The sequence below is a fragment of the Chiroxiphia lanceolata genome, chromosome 18 (genome assembly GCF_009829145.1).
Source record: "Chiroxiphia lanceolata isolate bChiLan1 chromosome 18, bChiLan1.pri, whole genome shotgun sequence".
NCBI lineage: Eukaryota > Metazoa > Chordata > Aves > Passeriformes > Pipridae > Chiroxiphia > Chiroxiphia lanceolata.
In genome coordinates this window covers 14,065,174-14,082,462 of record NC_045654.1, presented here as the reverse complement: position 1 = coordinate 14,082,462, position 17,289 = coordinate 14,065,174, and the positions used below count along the sequence as shown (strand labels likewise).

At 40.3% G+C, this 17,289-nt stretch overlaps 1 protein-coding gene across 6 annotated transcripts in view; it reads right to left on the bottom strand.

The window, feature by feature from the left end:
• The window catches only part of ARVCF (ARVCF delta catenin family member), a 239,979-nt gene that overhangs the window by 207,034 nt on the left and 15,656 nt on the right, over positions 1-17,289 (bottom strand). The window lies entirely within an intron of this gene.

The window sequence follows — 17,289 nt, the reverse complement described above, 5'->3', positions numbered from 1 at the left end:
ATAACAACTTTTAAGTAAAAATTAAAAAGTGTTCCACGCTTGTTTTGGGCTTTTATTCATAATGCTCAAGTTGATTACCTCCACCCTAACAGTGTTCAGAGAATGCAGTTTGCCTTTATAAATTGCTACTTCTGTTTCACTTCTAAAGAAACTCCTTCAAGAGCACACTACAGAGATTATGAACAGTGAAGATAAGTATTATCAGGTTTTGCCAAATTAGATACTGAATTAATTAATAATTTACCATAACTTTTAGGAGTATGGTTAAAAATAGCCCTCCCATGAGCTCTTAGTCCGTATCAGATACTGTGAGTTATCCTCAGAATTTGAATCATTATAATAAAAACAAAATAACCAGACTGAGCAGAAGCTAAGCAAAATTTTAACTTTGTGAGTAAAATTTCTCCCTTCCATGCCAATCCCTGCCTGTATGCTGAAGGCCACTGGAACAGAGCTGGAGATGCCAGTAAAGCCAAGAAAAGTATCCACGCAAAAAGTGAGGAAAAGGAGGCATCTCTAAGCCTCTCCTTCCACATGAAGGATTTTAAATCACCTTCCTCGCTTCCTTATAATCCCTCCAGTTGTTTTTTTTATTCTCTACACTGCCCCCACCTAAACACAATCACTATGGAAAATAAGCTCATTATGGTGCAGCAGGGGGGAGCAACTGCAGCCAGAACTGAGTCCCCTGATCCCAGCTCCATGGCAGTGGGCACTGGGATGCACTCCCCAGGCAGCAACCACACTGAGCAGACACACATTTGTCTACAACAGTTTATGCTACCACAACAAATGTTGATTTTCCCCGTCTTCCAGGTCATCTTGCCAGGAATTCCTGCTACAACGCATTAATCTCAATTACTGTGGTTATACTATACTAGATTCTTTTATTATTTCTACACTGAAGGTAGTTAAGTTACATGAGCAATGTGGTTGAGGATTTTGTAGTCATGAAATAGGTCAACTCACCATCTTTTATCCAGGAAGCATTAACAGTTACCCCCTATTTTAAGTTATTTTGCTTTGTCTATGCAGACACAGCTGACAAGCAGTCTCTTTGCATTTCTTCATATTTAATTTTGTTAAAGAATCTGTACATGACTCAGCTGAAGTCAATAGGAGAACACAATTAATATGATTTTGCCTCAAGTTTGCCATATGAGATTCATGTTGCTGTGACAGAGATTTATGCAGTAATAAAACTGTACTATTATTAAACTTTCTACAGCACATCAGTAACACAGATTACAGGAGTCTTCTCCTACTGGGGAAAGCTAAAGCTGCTACACAAACATTTCTAGGCAGTAAGCATTAATACAACTTGTAGTTCTTCCAAATAAATAGTGCTCATCTCATTTAATGCATTTCCATGCAGCATTTCATGTAAGAAATACAATCAATACCTGGAAAGAGGGGAAAAATATTTACCTATGAATGACACTGAAAATTGGCAGGAATAATTTCTATTAAAACTTCTGTAGCCTTTAAAGTGGGATGTAAGTATAAATACAGAAAGTCTATTAGAGCAAAGAATTCCAAAGAGGTTCACAAATTCGGGTTTCAGAATAACTTGGCATATCTTCTCTCATTAAAATATATCCTATTTCAGACCTTGCCAAATGCAAATAATAGAAATGTAAAGAGAGGTAACAGACCATTAAAAAAAAAGCCTTAAGGTAAGTTTAATAGGCATTTTTCATGCTATTAAAAATCACCCCTGTATATAGGTCATCTCACAATAAACTCGAGTAATTCACTGGATTCTATGAAAGAAAATTCACCCCAAAATTATTATAAAAGCTCACACTTGACCCAAATTTGTGCAAGGTATATCCTATTCCAACAACATTATATGGAAAGTTTGCTTATTTGTCTGTCCTCATTCCTGCTGCTGTTCCAGCAGCAAACCAGCAGCCCTGCCCTGTAACCAACCTTATCAAACAAAAGACACACAGACTTCAGTGAGAAAACAGGCCATGGGATCTTCAATAAATTTACTACAGAGACAGAAACAAATTTTAAATTATTTCTGTGGAGATCCTCTGATGCCAAGTTCAGAGTGGTTTTTGTGACAGGGCTGACCACCAGGATCAAAGTGTATTTTGGGATCTGGCATAGTTGCCACCTAGAATTAGCAAAAAGGAGAATGCAGCCCAGAAAGGGACAAATTTCAGGGGAAAGGGAGATCATATTTAAAATTCCTTCCATTCCACTGCTATAGCTACCCAGCCTTCAGAAATTGTTGAGCCTCTGAAAGATAGTTATAACCAAGATTCCCAAAAGGATTAAGGGAAATGGGAGGGGAGCCAGCAAAGTGAAGCTTTACGTACCAAACATTCTCTTCAATAATTCACAAGCCATGAAATTGGCTCATACGTTATTTGGCTTTGGTCCAAACAAGTCTAATTTGGCAATTCCACAGAAAAGCAGAACAATATATACAGAAGTGACACATGTAATGCATATCTTTCACAGACTCCAGGATTAAAACACGTAATTGCTTTCCTGGGAAAACACACTGAACACCACATTAGGGAGCCTTTTATGTTCAGGCAGGTGTGCAATTTGCTTCCTCCCAGAGCCCTAAGGAAGGCATCATGTGTTCCCCTTCCCAATTTGTTTCACATCACATGCACAATGCTACATGTCCTCTAATTTCCAAAAAAATCCCATGTACAGAAAGTACAAAGTAACAGACAGTGAAAGAATGAAGTCTCTTCAGTGCATCATTTTATCTCATCATCCTACAGGCCATAAATCCAAGTAATGTCTAAAACAACACCAGTACTCAGACTGAGCTTGTTTCCTGCGTGTCCTTAACTTCCCACAGGAGTTCTCTGCTTTTAGGGACCATCAACTTCTGGGGAGGAAACAACGTCAGGGAAGGCACTGAAGAGAAAATACAGCCCTTCGTGAGCCAACTGTGATGTGTGGAAACAAGCAGTTACATCTCCAGCATTTCCAAGAAGTGCTGCTATTAACTGTGCTAAACTCAGTCCTATTCTGTGGTAAAGGAAATCTGAACACTGTAAGAAGTGAAGAATTGCATGGGATTTTGTATTTACTGCTCCGCTATTGCTTAATTTGCAAACTGAAAGGCCAGTTCTTACAGCTAACTTTAAAATTCCACCTAGAGTTACGGCAAAGCCATTTCTGATTTATTTACTATAATAATGATAATTTTTCATACATACACATATATATATATAACCTTTGCCCATATAAAATAAATATCTAGCAAAAATATGCTTCCCTAAAAGAAACGTCATTGACAGTTTAGAAGAGAAGTATCATGGGAACAAAACCTGGCCTGTGTTTTCTTTCCAAATTATTTTTACAACAGACCTAATGGTTCCTGAACTTCAAAGTTAAGATCTCGAATCATTGACAAAACCACCATCATGCTGCCTCTGCATTCTGTTTAGCATGCAGGCTGTACTTGCAATTATCTGCAGAACAGACATTCATGTTATTCCAACCAGAAGGTATTATCACTGCAAACAAACTTTAATATCCCCCTCAAATTGCATCCGCTGTAGAAAAAAATTCCAAATACACACCGCACAGTGAAGGACAGATGCACCAAGTCAGTCATGTTTTGGCTCAACACGCAGGTAAAACCAGCAGACCAAGGCATCTGCTATATTGTTGGACAAAGGCAGGGCTGAGAAAAGTATTTTATAGAGCAAAGAGACTTTCCCAGTGGTCTGAGTGGTCTGCCAGCAGCATCCAGTCTGGAGAGGAACTGCTGTGGATCCCACTCTTCCACTCACCCATTCCTGGTCTAAGGGCTCATCAGAGTAATCCTGCAAGTTGGGGAGCAACAGGACATTCCCTGAAAATCATCATGTTGCTGGAAAAGACATCAGGAAAGGAATGAACCTACTCTCAACCCACTCCCCTCACACTCTAAGTGAGCCTTCAGCAACACTGGTGGCCTAAAGCAGGATGAAATCTGGCCAACAAATACTGCTAGACCAAAACCAATACTGCAGGCACAGTCACACATGAAGAATTACAACCATGTTTTAATTTAATACACTGCTGGCCTTTTTTTAAGTTAAATTACAGCATTTACAAGGTTCCAGTATCAAGACTGTGTCAGGACAGGGGGCTTGCAAGGGTGAATCTCTTTGTCATTTCTGCACACAGGAGATGTGTTGCACTTTCCTCAAACATTAAAGTTTACCCTGTCTATTTAAGAAAACACTCTACAAGCTGTCAAAGGAAACTAAAAGGCCATTTCTACTGTAAAACTAATCAGGGTGTATTTTCTCATTTGCTACCAGGTAAGGGAATTCTTCTCTTTGTGATGATTATCTTGAGTGCCTATTTCATCTCCTTTCCAATGTTTTTTGGCAGAAATCCTTACAGATGCCAAGACCCAGAGAACACAAGAGAATAACGAGCATTTTGAAGTGCAACCACATATGTATAAACAATCTCTCTGCCAATTTGAAATTAAATACGTGAAGACCTTACAATAAATTCATGAAAGGAATAAAAGAAGTGGAAATCAGATTTTGTTAATTGGTCCAAACCAGCTCTGTTCTAGCCTTGCCTTGATTTGTTTTACTCTGTGTTATTTGTGGATACAAAATGCACCTGCAAGTTGAACACATCCTATGGCAAAACTAGAAAGAATGATTGCAAACCACTGACCTTAACCTGACTTGCCTGTTTGGAATTAAGTAGCATTAACTGCATTCTGCTCAGGAATACCTGCATGACCAGCAGAATTAAATGGCATTTTAATGATTTATCAGCCTCTAACAATCTTTTGAGCCCTGACAAGTTCAGCCCAAACTGAACAGATTAATGAACTTCTAGCTAGGCCCCACATCAAGACCATGACTTGGGACTGCTTGATAACCTACTTCCCACACTATAATTGGGTAGGAGTGGGTGGCTCCGTCAAAACAAAAGGGGGGGGGGGAACCCTCTTCTTACCTGTTGCTTAAAATGTAGGAGAATAAATTACTGACATTTAGGAGGACTAGGGATGTAACACAGGAAGCATGGTGACAACTGTTACTGGAATGGGAGAAAGACTAAAAATAACTCACGAAAATAAAAAGCTACTACCTGGAGCTGTAACTGTCAAAACCAAGTGTGACAATGTGGCTTGATAATTCTCAGATTACTGGATTCTTTATCTCTTGGGTTCTGTATCTTTCTCCTTTAACTGCCAGCCCTTCCCAGCAGTTCTTCTTCCTGACCTCACAATCCATGAATAAAACACAGTTTCAGTCTTGCACCCTGTCATCCATTCATCACTCTGCTAAGTCCCTTTGCTGGCTCTGCTTCCCATTTTATGCATCGTAAAATTCCGTACACGTTTAACAGAGCAGCAATTTATAAATAGCTTTTATTATACAGGGCAGGCTTGATGTTCAAATGGGAGGTCAGAGATACTGGCACTTCATTCTTAAAGTTTTCTTTTCTGCTGTTCCTCCCAATTTCTGACAATTAGCCACCCTCAGAGAATGTTAATGTTGGTTTGTAATTATCTTTTCTCTTTGACAAGTCTACTACTTTAATAGTGGTCAATACATCGTTTTTATAAGTGAAATATTCTAAAAGATGATGAGATCATGCAGTTATCCCCACACCAAGGCAGGAATCAGCCACAGAGAAGCACCTGTAAAGAACAAAGCAGGGATGCTTCAGGGACAGAGAGAACCAAAGCAGTACCACTGAAACACTGAGGGAAGCAAAGGATCAGGGCATGGATTTCACAGCTACAAACCACTGCTCTGCACCACCACAGCACAGCCTTCTTGCCTGCAAGGCTTCAGCTTCTTGACAAAAATCAGTTTAAGCCTATCACCTTCTGCACACCTGAGAGGAGTGAAGAACAAAACAAATAAAGGAGGATGTCACTGAGAACAGGGAATGCTGCACTGTGCTGGGGCTGATGGCTCCAAACAGAGCGGAACTCTACAAATCTGTATGGGAAGGGAGGTTACACAGCTTCAAGAAGCAAGAGGGTAGTGGCCCTAACCCTTTCCCTTGATTAACATTATGCACTGATGGAATATCCTAAAATAGCTGAACAGTGGTGGGAACAGAGCCCACAGAGGGAAAGAAGTTCTGTGCTAATGTCTCTCCTTGAAGAGATCATTTTAACAACCTCTTCCTCTCCTGGCTTGGTTTATTCTCTGGCTTACCAATTCTTTTGCAGGTATTGATATATTAGATACCAGTTTTCCCCACAGTACAACAACCTTGCACTACACTTCATAAAATTAATCCAAAACTGAGGTTCTATAGTAAAATTATCATATAAGCATAAATTGTAAGGAAATCTGTAGGGAAATCTAGGAACTCAAAACACTTGCTACTCAATTACCACTTTCAATGCTACCTGAAAATATTAAAGAAAATTATTATTGCTGAACACTCTGAGACCAGTTTGTTAAGACACCCACTGATATGAACAGCTGACCCTGCACTTAAGTATTTAAATTTAAGGTTTATAACCCATCCGTCCCCCCTTGAGGTGTGATCTGACACACAGCCAAGAGGGAAAGCTGTTTAGGCTCTAATAGCACAGAAACCCATTTGCAAGTGCTCTTTTCATTTGTCCTCTACAAATCAGTCAAGGACCCAAGCTCTTGAAGAAATACTGCTAAATTGAACTCTGCTATTGCTGCAATTGCCCAGCAGCAAGGCTGGAGATGGATATAATTCCCAAGGACTAAGAAACTTCATAGCATCCCAGAAAAAAGACTGATAAAGAGGAGAAAAATGAGAAGGGAGCCTGAGAATGGTTTGTGCTCAGCATGTGCTGACCTGTCCCCACCCTGGGGGGAGCTGGGGATGCTCCCCCCGTGTCCCAGGTCCCATCCTCTGCTGCCCTGCCTTGGACTCACACGTTCCTCTCCCTGTGTGCAGCCAGAACGTCCCTCCCCAGCATCCAAGGAGTGTTCTCAGCACAGACAGGGTCCAAAAGGCAGATTTCAGTAGGCAAGAAAGCAACAGCTGAAATTAATTCCTTCCTGAAGTCCCACGACTCGAACAGAATGCAAAGTGCAGCAATTATATTCAAACCCAATGAATGCCATAATTATGACTTCAGAGATAAGGGGAAATATTTTGAGAAGCAGTAGTTCAACTAAAGCCCTATTCAGAACAGGGAGTGCTAGACTTCACCTACTATAAAACAGTTGTAGGGGATTAACAATACTTGCATTTTTAATTGTTTGTCTCTACACATATGCTGTTTTGGAATTAGAGAAATAACCTCCTCTGTCTAAAACACTGCCATTAACAACTGCTCCTATAAAGACATGAAACTTTTCTCTCTGAATCAAGGAGGTAACCACAGCCATAACTCAAAGGCTGTTCATAAGTACCAGCAGGAAATTCCATATCAGTATCATCTGTCACTTTGAGCAGGGAGGACAGTATTTTTCAGTAATCTCTACCACAAATTTCTACCAAAACAAAAAAAGATAAGCATCATTCCAAAAAGTTTCAGATCTAGTAGCCAGCTTGCAATTCAGTGTCTTTGACACTGGCAGAGATGGTAATTCTTCTGTTTAAGCCAAAGTGAAAACTAATCACATATATCTTACTGCCAGTACACAGACTTTGATTTCAAAGGCTGCCCTATAAGGAGTAAACTGAAATTTGTGACAAGGAATAGAGCTTGGAAAGATGGAACAGAAGATGAATGAATGTGAAAACAGGGATACAGAGATTTGTTGTTCAGCTCTTTGAAGGAGAGAATAAACACAGGGCTGGGAGACACTGAGGAAAGGACTGTCAGCAGTTGGACAAGACAATAATGTAAACACTGTGTTGGACACACCAAGTAAAGAAACGTCAGGGACCTTCCCAGAGATCAGGGACAGAAAGGTATGAAGTACAGGCACAACAAATTCTGCTTCTGCAGTCAAGAGGACAGTTTGCATTACAGAAATAAATATGAAGCACTATCAGAAAGCAAAGAGCCCGTGGGTGTTGGAAGAGAAGACAAAAGCACAATGTTATACAACTACAACAAAAACCCCACAAACACAGGAGCCCACACAAAACCCCAAGGATCTTAATTAGAGAGAACAGGGCTGACCCACAGTCCTATTTTCTTTCATATATTCAGCCAACAAACTGCAGAGAATTCCAGCAGCTAGAATTGACAGTGACATTTTAAGTCAATGAGAATCTATTTTACTCTTCCTCCCACAACACAAATGAATAGTAGTGCTAATGACATTCCACTCCTATTATAAATCGACAAAACACAATCCTGCATTTATCCCTTCCAGCAGAATTTGCCTTTTAACAAACTCAAACTATTCTGAAATACCCTGTGGTCACAACACGACCAAACAAAATGCCACTCTCTCCTGCACAGCACTTATTCCCATTAACTTGACTTTAGTGGACCAAGATCATTTTTTTAACCGTATTTCATACCTACATTTTTGGATGAATCATATTACCATTTACAATTTTAGTCACAGACTTTTAATACAGTCTGGTTATTCAATTCACATTTGATCAACTCTTTCTGACAGAGGATGGGCTTCTATTCATTACATCAAAATAACTTGCTTAGAGAAAAAAAAACCCCAACCCATATGCACTGCTTTTCAGTGCTGTCTTCTCCAAATGCCAAGGAATTACATTACATGCAGAACTAAAAAGAACTGATTGGATTTTGGACCAAGATGCAAAATGTAATCTCTGCATGCTATTATTCAGAAGAAATTGAGAAAATATTCTTATTCCTTTTTTTTTAAATGAGTTCTCAGAAAGGCTAGATAACCTTTTCCTATGTAATTGTGGTATACTAGGAAAGAAGCTCTTTATCTCTGGATCAGAACTGTATGGAGAAATAATTCTGTGTGTTTCTTTCAGGCAATAAAAATAGCTATAATATTTACCAAGCATGAAAGAAGAGGGCAAAATAAATAAATAAATAAATAAAAGCACGGTGTTATGGTGTGAACTGCCTGTTCTCACAAGTTAACCAGGGTGGGATCAGCTCTCAGTGTAACACCCCAAAAGCACTGGGTGATGCAGTAGTGCCCTCTCCTCTGGGGTGTTATATAGGGAAAAAGGAAGGCAAGAGCTTTCAGATTTAAACCAAGCTGCAGGACAGTCCTTCAGCCAACAGCAGTGCCAACAATTCCATGGCACACCCACGGCTACCTGGCAGATTCCACTGCGAGTAAAGACTTCTCCTCCACATCTCTAAGTTTGTCTGTAACTTCCCTTCCCACCTTGACAAGTGATGCATCCCATTGAGCACAGGCAGGAATTTACTCAGCCTAGGAGCTGCTAACACAATATGTATTTGCAAGCTCACAGATTTGAGGATTCACCTTCCTGATCTGCTGTAAACTCCCCACTCTGTGATGTGTTTGCCTTCCTTTACCCCGCTTGACAGCCTCACTGACAGGGAAGGTGTTTTGGTCAAATATTATCCATTCCACTGCTATCACAAACACCAAATATAACACCATCAGGCAACAGTAATCCTGCTCACTTGAACTAACTGAAAAACTTAGCAATTACAGTCTTCGGACCCTGAAAATTAAGGAAGCATTGACATGGAAAGAGAGTAAAACTTACAGCAAAAAATAAGTTTATCATTTCTTAAACGGCAGCAACTTTTTGTTGCCCAAAAGTACTCATACACTTTTTCTATTACTGTTAAAACTAACTATGGGCTATTCCTCACAGAAACACTACAGCATTACCTACAGCCTTCTCTGCATAGGGAAGACCACGGGTTTGTTTCCTCACATAACATTCTTAAGCCTCAAAAATGCAAAAGCTGGCCCTCTCAGCTGTCAAAGGTGTCCTTATCTTTACCTCTCAGAAGAATGGAATGTCCATGAACAGTGCAAGAATGTAAATTCACCTCCCAGCTGATTTCAGGGGAACCTTCCCACACAGACAGAGCTCTGGACGGTTCTTCCCCTTTATCACTGTTGTCTTTACTTAGTCAAAGATGTTTTGCCCTTGTGCTCTTTGTAGGAGGGTTATGCATGACCACAGAACCCCCCAGGAACAGTTTATTAGTTTCAGGTTTAGTTGTACCTCCTTCAATGTCTACTTTCCACTCCCAGCTGAGTCCTGGAGTGGTAACTGCATTGGTGAAAACCGTAAAAAACCCCAGGGGAAACAAGAAGGAATACACACAGCTCAGTCTCACTCCCACAAAGTAAACTCCTTTCCTAATCTGCCTCAATATGCAGTTAAAATTTACTAACAACAGAAGGATGAAAAATCATCCTCCCATTATCATCTTCCTTTGACTCAGCTGAGGACCATTACTGCTAGTTAATATTTTGGACATGAAAATATCAGCATCTAATACTTAAAAAATAATATCCCCTTTCCTATCAATTTTTATTTCTATGGAAGGTATTGCTCATGCTCATTTGAAAAAGTTACTGCTTTTTATTTAATACATGGCTATGTAGGAAGGTTCCAAAACAATGCTGTAGCACAGAGATGGAACACCTGACAGGTGCAAGAGCAGTCAGACATCCCTAAAACAGATCTTGCAAATTTTGGCACAGCAAGATCCATTATGTTGCAAATTTTAAATAGGATTTTCATAAATCTTCAGCTTCAGTGATTGGGAGACATCAGCCAGCCAAAGACAGACATAAGTCAAAGGATGAGTTGTATCCATATTTCCACCTGCTGGCAGAAAGGATTTACACAGCAGTAATATGATTCCACAGTGGTTTCAGTCTGGAATAAATCCAACAAATCAGTGGAGTTTTTTTGAGTTAAAAAAAGAACACAAAGCAGCATTTATCCTACAGTGTCACTAGCACACAAAGGGTATTACAGCAAGTCTGCTTTTGATAAGGCTGTAACCTCCAGGGCTGAGTCTCCAGGTGTTCTGAGGCAGCAGGGGAAGGGATGACCTGTATCCACCACATTTCTAAAGCAGCAGGGGAAGGAATGACCTGTATCCACCACATGCTGAACTGCTACGACATGGAACCCACTGTCCACGTTCCTTCAGAACTGAGTGCAGCAAAGCATGACAAAGTGAGCACTACAGCTGGAAGAGGCCCTTTCCAAAGCACTACAGCTCTGCCACAAAAGCCTCCACTGTCTACAAACAGGCAGAATGAACCTCTGTTCTGCATCACATCAACAACCAGAGAACCTCCAAGCACAGACACCACACTCCCAACCTCACTGAGGCATTTTCCCACCCTGGGCACTCCAGGCTTTCATCTTTTAACACTCTGGGTTCATAGTCAATCATCAGTGGCTTTAGCAAATATATTCCCTGCAAGCTCAACATTCAAGTCCCAAACAGCAGCATGAGATAAAAATTTCATGGAGAGGAGAAGCTGCATCACCTCTACTGTGAGACTGTTCAGGAGGCACGGAGACAAGTTCTCTAGTTACAAACACCAACCTTCTACAGTCCTGTCACAAAACCTGAGTTGGAACACTGAAATGTCTGCTTTCTCTCCCTTCTGACCTTGATGACACATGTGACAAGGCTGTTTCCAAACATATTTCTAAACTCAGCTCCATTAAAAAAAAAAAAAACTTCTTGAAAGATCTACTATTGCACTAACACATGCTGGAAAGCATCTCCCCTCAGTGCTGCCCCTGCATCTATAAATACCCAGACAGTGACGTGCAACCATCAAACAAACACAAACTTCCTCCAGGCACACTGACAATTTTCTCTGTCACCAAATGAAGCGTTGTATCTTTGTGCCAAAACATCATCCTATACATGTATACAGTAAAACTGGAAAAAAAATACCAGCAACTATTTTCACAAGTGTCTGGTGCCAAGAGGAGGAACACTCCAAACAAGCAGTGCTGTGACCCACCCCAGCATTACAAATTCAATCTCCTGTCAGCTGTCAGCTCCCCTTCTCTCCAGCTATCTTAAGGAGAAGAAACACTTCAGGAAAGCAGAAGAATTACAACAGGCTACAATTTAATTAGAAGAAGGAACATGACAAAGATAATGCCAACAAAAGGATATGCTAATGATCATTTTAATGAGATAAACATGCCCTCAGATCCCCAGTCAAGAATGCCCAGGATCCATGTTGGCAAGGGCAGGGAGCAGTGGCAAGGAACAAAGTCTCCCTTTTCGCTCATGTGGGCGATGCTAAAGCTGCAACAATCACTGGAATTCCACTCAGGAAGGAGAGGAGGAACAAGTGATGCTTTTAGCTCCTGAAGCATAGCAGGGCACGTTTCCCTTCTGTGTCTGAATGCCCTGCTCCAGGGAAACAATCCCTGCCAGAGCTCTCATGGGACAGCACATCTCCACAGTTGTTCATGCATAACTCTCCAGATGGAGGGAAAATTCAGCTTTAAATCTAAAAATGCAAAGGTGACTGTTTTGTTAGAGTCTAATGCTCTCATGTACATATGTCTAATGCTCTCACTATGTACATATTTTAAGTGCTTACCATAAAGCATGAAAGTTTACAATGGAAGAATAATACTGGAATTATAAGAAACCAAGAAAGTAGCAAAAGCCAAATAAAACTGCCTGTCCTCTTTCATAAAGTATACTTTTTAACACCTGAAAAAAAATAGTTAAGAAGTCACCATGGGATGGTGCAGCAGCTAAAACTGACTGCATTTCAATTGCATCTGTATCTGTTCTGTAACGTTAATTGAAGAGGATATGGTTCTGAGGGGAGGCTTACTAAGCATCAAGAACTGTAAGGTATTTCCAAACTAATGCTTTATATTTATTGTTTAATCAGTTTCATCATTGAAGTTTCCTTTATCTGCTTGGAAAGGCCTTTAATGGATCTAAATAAAAGGAGAAAATCTGGCTAATATTTATGCCCTGTCAATTCTATTAGATGTTGCTGTAAGAAATGTAAATCAAGAGATTGGGTCTTAAAAGTTTTATTCACTGTAGTTTTAATAGACCATGCCAATATTACTCCAGTATTGCCAGAGATGCCTCCAAGAACACTGAATGAATACTAAGAAGGCCTACCATGACTCTTGCTATGAAAATACAGATTAAATTCAAAAACTTTTAATCTCTCAATTTGATCCACATGGGGAAATTCCGTGTGGCATGAGGGAATATGCCAGCAAAGATAGGACAGAGGAATTACATCCTATGTTTAACCAGAACACAAACACGGGCAGTCAGATCTCAAGGATCAGAAGTGACATGTTTGTTTTCAGTACTAATGTGTGCAAAGATGTCCAACTCCACTGACAGATACACATTAGCACGTTTCCACATGCATATCCCAAACACAGATTATCAGTCTTTTGGGTCCAGAAAAGCACATAAGTTTTGAATAGTAATGCTCTTCAGGTAAAGGAAGCGTTCCCTGAGGCAGAAAGCAAGGCAGCACATAATGGTGTATCACAGACTTCAGCTACAGGAGTCCACTTAAGGCCAACCTTACCCAGGTGATTCAATGGAATTCTGAGTCACACAGGTAAGTGCTTCTGCAGGACATTCTGCCAACCAGCAGGTTATGTGAGCCATACCTACACCCTACCAAAAAACCCTGACTGGTTCAGTGATCAGTATTCCAGGAGTTCTGATGCTCCCTGAAGTGAATCATAGTTTGTTTAACCTGATCAACCCATAAAACACTATTTGCAGCAATACAAGCTATCTCTGTTAGTGCACAGGTACCTTCACAGTGAACTGGAGGAGAACAGCCCCAGCCTGCTGCCTGTCACCCCACTGCTGCAGAGGGTCAGGCTTGCTCCTCCTGCTGGGATCTTTGCTGGGAGGACACCTGAACACGTCCAGGAGCACCTCCCAACACCATGCCAGGGGCTGAGCATCCCAAGGAGCACCTCCCAACACCATGCCAGGGGCTGAGCATCCCGAGGAGCACCTTCCAACACCATCCCAGGGGCTGAGCATCCCAGCCTCACATGGGTGAGTTGAGGGAGCTCAGTTCTCCACTGCCTGGACCTGCAGTCATCAGCAGACCATGCCAGGTCCCAGGCAGCACCAGGGCAAGCTCCCCATGCTCTCAAACAACTAACCATTCTAAATCAGCAATCAAGGCATCCCAAATTTCCATCAGAAGCACAAGAAGTTAAATCCGTGCATATTGTATGTAAGAATCCAACATTCCTGTTGAAATCCATTCAACACCACCAAAGGCAGTACAATCGTGTGGATAACAAAGCCAAAATTAGGACTCATCAGCAATTCTGGAAGGCTTCTATGATCATTAACTGAAGACAATCATGTAGACGTAAATTCTCAGGCACACAACACAAAGTCAGACTTGGTTTGTAAACCATGTCATGCAGAGACAATAGTGAACCTTCACATCCAAGATAAATAGACCTGGCGTCAGATAAACAGGATAAAAATAATTTCCAAGAGCTACATATGAAAAAATCCCTAATTAACATCTACGTATAATATACACTACCAGGAGGGGAAATTCCTTTCTAAAATTACTTAGCTCAGACTTGTTTGTGCTGCAAATGTTTATAAACCAAAATGCTATCCTCTGGTAATTTGAGTATCTGGGTCATATCTTGTGCTTCCTGGATGTGACAAAGAATCTTACATGCCCAAGTCTTAATTTAATAAACTTAACTACAGACAGTGTTTTAGAAAAACAGCTTACTCACAAAAAATATCAAGCACATTAAGTAGGAGTTTGATTAATCTATAGTAATCCATCAATTAAGATTAATTCATTGCTCTTGGTCATTCCAGAAAATATGGTAGAAACCCAAAATAAGCAGCCATTAATCTACAAGCAATGAATTAGGGAAAGAAAATTAATTACAAGAAAAAAAGATGTTCAGAACAGCTAAAAAACTCCCCTTCTGGATGGCTCAGGTCTGAAATCTGGCAGCCTGGAGGAAGTTTCCAATCAAGTCAACTGCATTCTGTACATTACAGGCAAAACTGACCATTTAAATCACACAACCACAGTCCGGGAAATATCCATGCAGTATGCATTTCTGAAAAGGTAGTTATTTTGAATGTTTTTCAAATCATTTCTGGGCAGCCCTGGGCTAGAAGCTTTTATGCCCAAATTGCTTATAACAACATCTTCCTAGAGAAGCTTAAAAAAAAAAATATGACAACTGCATAGCAAATACAGTATCTCACTTTTTGTAATGTTCACCTTTGTAAAAAATAACCTTTTCCTTAAATGACATCCATGAAAATTCCTCTAATAATATTTAATTAAGCTTTTGCTCAAAGTTGAGAACTAATACAGTTTTGAAGCCTACATGTATTCAGGAGATGGCCTGATGCTTTCTCTCCAATCTACAATCCCTGTTTACACGACCAGCAGTATCTGCAGCAGCAGAATTCGGGTCATCTCTCCCACTACTCCAATAAATATTCATCCTGCAGCTCTCCTTGCCTTGTGGGAAGACACAGTGTCTCTTCAGACCTACTCCTACAGACAGTGGAATGAAACACACTGGATGATATAATCAAACAATTCTAGATAACCAATTTTCGTGGTGCAATGCCTTTCAAAGCTGTAGGTATTAAAGCAAGCAATATGCTGGCACAACAGAAATGAACACAACTGCCTTCTCCTGCTTAGAAAACCCCCTTTTTTCCATAAACAAGCAGTACAATAGTTACTTAGTTTTCACGCAACCCTGAACTATGGCAAACTATTGTGAGTGTTTCTGAAAGAAGAGGAAAAGTCCTCACATTCACACAGTATAATGTTACTGCCACTGAAAGCCACAGAAATGCTCCTGCTGATCTCGGGGGGAGTGAGAGCAGCTCCAAACGGCTCCAACTTCACAGATTTTCCACCCCGACATCTACTGCACAAAAATGCAATTTTATTTCATCATTAAAAGCCACAAACCCATAACCAATCAAAATAAACCTAAAATTGCTTTCTAAGTGAGCAGTCTCGGCCAGTGAGTTGCACTCAAAGGAACCAGCCAGCATTCTTCAGGGCTGACAAGCCATAAATTGAAAGCACCATCATTCTGAAAATGTATGGCACTCCTGATTAAGGGTGACATACCCTTTAAAAGGAGTAGAGAATACCTCACTTCTGAAATAAGGAATTGGTCTTAGACGTGAACTCTGCAAAAAAAGCCCTCTGGTAATGATAGCACAATGACTGGAGTTTCTTCAGTGTAGAAGGAACAGGAACATGTTCAAAGCTGGACATTCTTTTCCTTCACAAATAAACTGCAGAATAACAACAGGTTGCTCATGTATCCCCAAACAGTATCTCCTTTGATTTCCTGCTACCTTTTTTCCTAATTTTGAAAGACTAGTGAGGCTGCCTGGCAAGAGATAACACGTCCTAGTTACTGTCATTTTATTCCCTTTCACCCCTACAATGATTTTCCTTTGCTCTAAATACTACAAATTTCACCCTAGGATGACTGTTACAGAGAAAAATTCCCTAAGAAATCTCCCCCTTCTTCTGCATTGCTTAGGATATTTGGAAGCAATAACTTCCAGTTTTGCTCATACTATATAAACTGTACTCCATTCTTTCACCTAAAAATCTACTTTCCCTAAAACAAATTTAAATGGAGACTAATAAAATAAATGAAAGCTTTTAAAAGTTTGAATTATTCAATCAGTTTTATTCATTTAACAAGTACAGCTGTCTTCTGGTTTTAGTCATTTAAGAGACCAGCTTTTTTTAATCATGTTCCTTTATCCCAATGTAAATGACTTTTCCTTGTGTAAGAAAACTTCTGTCTGATTAATTCTGAGGAATGACTTCCCCAATGAGTGGAAGTCATACAAATTAATAAATTGCTTGGTCTTTGATTATGCTGACTGTACTGTTCTGCCAAGGGCCCTGCACTGAAAACAGGGAAGTTATGCTGCAGAAAGCCACACATCCCACCACACAAGGAGGTAAATAATCACTGGATTTATAACCCAGCTACATTCACAAGCCACAGATTTCTGCACAGAGAGCTCTGAGAAGAACCCCAAGTGCAATGTCTGTCAGTACAGCTGAACACAAACCCCAGAGGCTGAGCACAGGCAGCCAGGAGGGGGGAAGCCAGCTCACCTCTTGTCTGAAAGTCAGACTGCAGCAGGACAAAACTTTCTGAAACGGTCCATTTATAAAGTTTTGGAAGGTTTATTATTAGTTACATTACATGTAGTTAATTATTCCACATTTTCATTATAGAGACATTAGTTTTTATATGGTGATTTGCTATTCCAAGCAGACTAATTCAAACTCTTGCATATTTTAGCCATACAGTTCAACAGTCCTCCTGTCTGAAAAAAAGGCACTGCAGGCTATTACTATAAAATGAATTTAGTCTTTCACCACTTCATTGTTGGCTAAGGAA